The 2,947-nt window shown below is 42.4% G+C and overlaps 1 long non-coding RNA gene across 1 annotated transcript in view; it reads left to right on the top strand.

Annotated features, from left to right (window-relative positions):
- Positions 1-2,371, top strand: part of LOC118452829 — a 19,038-nt gene extending 16,667 nt beyond the window's left edge. Inside the window, exon 3 of the long non-coding RNA XR_004842686.1 lies at positions 2,120-2,371. This is a non-coding gene — a long non-coding RNA (uncharacterized LOC118452829). The remainder of the gene's footprint in view (positions 1-2,119) is intronic.
- The last annotated feature ends 576 nt before the right edge of the window (positions 2,372-2,947 follow it).

Here is a 2,947-nt window from a genome sequence, read left to right on the forward strand (position 1 = left end):
GGAAAGAGGAGAGAGTAACTTGTCTCCATTACAGGTAAGATGAGCTGGCAATTGCAGATCAAACGTCTCTGTTCTAGATGGGCAAACCGAAGCACAACTAATTCCACCCGGGCTGATCTTTGTGGTCATTGTGGGTGAGCTATTGCATGAAACGTAGTGTTCCCCTTGCCACTGCCCATGTTTTGTTTGGTGGTCTGGAGGACACAGACTGGACCGGACCCTGAGGGTGAGCACTGGGAGGAATGCTAGGCTTTGGATGGATAAAGAGGGTTTTAGACCAAAGTTTTAGATTAAAGTAATTAAGCCCTTTTGTAACTCTGGCCCATTACTGCTTAAATTTGCAGCTTACATTCTAATGAAATAATGGTGCTACAAAAGCCCTGGTTGTTTGGGGTTTTTTTTAGGTCTGCTAGTTTAATGCATGCATTATTAAACACCAATCTCTTTTCAAAAGTAGGGGGGTTTGGTTAAAAAGAAAAATGAGAAGCTGTAACAAAATTCTGTAGAATGTGAAGTAATTTTTTAAAAAAATCATTTTTTATTCTAGCAGGTAAACACCATATTGTTGTCATAGGAGCTATAACTTTGAAATTACTGAAGTTCACATAACACACAAGAATCTGGTTTTGTCACGTTGTTCATGTGGGTAGCTCTCTAAGAAACGGTCTTTATATGACTTGCTTGAACAAGAAATGCTTTGTAGAAATATGCCCTTGACCTTTTATCAGAGGCATGTGATCCCCAGTTCTCCATATTGTGTGACTGATGTCCAGTCTTGCAACCTTTTACTCATGTAAGTAATAGTTGCTTATTTTAATATATCTTTATGGAAGTAGGTGTGGATGGAGGAAGAGCAGAATTTGTTTCTTGGTGAGACAGGCAGTTTCAGAGCAGGTAAGTGGAAGATCTGGCTAATAAGGAATTCTTAAAAATAGATCCTTTAAACATTTTTTGCCCTGTCAAAAGTAAAAATATAACCTAAATCATTACTTGCTTTAGATACTAATGGCCAGCAGAGAACAACACAGCTGCCACAGAAGAAAATGTAAAAGTTACCATTTACTGAAGCTGGTATTCAATTTCTTATGCCCATCATCATCATCTTCACCCTAAACAGTAACCCTGACATGCAGGTATTAAGTCTGAAGTTTGCAAAATTGCATCACACTTTCCATCCTTCCTGAGCCTCTACGTAGAGGAAGGAAGTTTCAGTAACGCACTTGTCTCTTCAGCGGTGGAGAGAGCGCGAGTACCCCTAATGCTATTGAATCTAGGAAGGATGCCAATTCTGTCATTTAAAAACACAAAATTCGAGACCACTACCTGATTGCTCATTATGATAGAAAACATTTTAAAAGGTTCATGGCCTGCCCGGTTAAAGGTCTGACAGAGGTCTAGCATACAGAGAGTCTGACAGGCATGGTCTCCACCTCTGATTTGACTTGTACCCCAGCAGCATAAAACAGAAAGGAAAGACGAGGCATCACAGGAAACACATTGCATAGAAAATGTACCTCCTTACTGTATCAGAAAGCAGTGAGGTTTATGTAATTAACTTTGGACAACTTCAGCTGCAAAACACAGTGGTAAGTATTAAAGTACAGAACTGGCTTTCCTTACTGAAATTCCTTAAACAGGCTGCTTGAAGTTTTTCAAAATGAATTCTCCTTTAAAATTATTTTTATTAGTTAAAGCCTGACTTGTACACAACTTTTTTAGCTGATCAGACAGGTGGGACGTGTCCATGACTTTGTGCTGGTTTTTTGCTTGTTCTGACTGTGCTAATCACACCCCCAAACCTGCTGTTGCCTGGAGAAACTGCATCTTGAGAACTCTGAACCTGTCCGTAGGGTGAGTTTGCTAGTGTTAATGGTCATACCACATGTGCATATAGTAAAAACATCCATATTTTTGTTGATAATATGGCATATTTTATCCTGCCTCCCAATGCATAGCTGTGGAGAACGTCTGTGCCTCCCTGTTGCTCTGCCCTGGGGCTCTGGGGATGCACAGCCTGCAAGAGCTGGTACCTATGGGTCGCATCTTCCCCCCCCGCTGAGGGGGAGCCACGCTCCATCCGCTGAACAATCTCTAATAATGGCTTGAACTTCTTTTACAGTGAAAACCTGAGGAAGCATCAGGGTTAAGTTTCTGCTTGTGAGTTTACCAGCAACCTCTGTCCAGTGGCAAGATGTGAGTATATAAATTCCAATTGCTCCCCTTTGCATCCCGCAAAGGAAATGAAATTAAATAATTGGCATCAGATTGAACACCTGTGGCATGTAAAAGATGATTATTCAAATAACTGTATTAACTTTGTGTAATCAGGATTCCCTTTCCCTGGGTTTGGAAATTCACCTACAGCGGTACTGCAGCTTCTCAACCGCTCACATGGTGGTCTTCAGGTGTGCTTTTCTTGCCCACGCACGCAAACACACACACACAAAGTCCAACCAGAATAACTTTATTGGTTACATCAATGAAAATTTGAAGTAACTTCACTGCGATCAGTATAGAGATTTATGGCTACCTAACCGGTAACAGTGTTCTGCATTAGTCCTGGTTGTGTAGTATTTTTCCTAATCCAATTATTTTTGATTTTGTTAAACAAGAATGTTTTCTGAGGGCCTGGTTGATCCACTGGAGGCCCCAGAAGCTGTTCAGTGAGACATTCATAGGCTGGAGGAACAGGGCAGTACCAACCTCGAGAAGTTGAGTAAAGACAAATGCGCAGCCATGTAGCAGGGCCGGAGTGACACCATGCACCCCTGTGTGCTGGCGATGGACCAGCCCTGGGCAGTTTAGCAGCAGAGGAGGACATATGGGTGCTGGCAGACCACACTGGGCATGAGCTGGCACTGTGCCCTGTTGCTGGTGAAGGCCTGACATCTGCTGAGCTACAGGAGCAAGAGATGATTCCCCTCCTAGTGCTTGTGAGGCTGCATCT

Source organism: Egretta garzetta, unplaced genomic scaffold (genome assembly GCF_000687185.1).
Source record: "Egretta garzetta isolate BGI_Z169 unplaced genomic scaffold, ASM68718v1 scaffold708, whole genome shotgun sequence".
Taxonomy (NCBI): domain Eukaryota; kingdom Metazoa; phylum Chordata; class Aves; order Pelecaniformes; family Ardeidae; genus Egretta; species Egretta garzetta.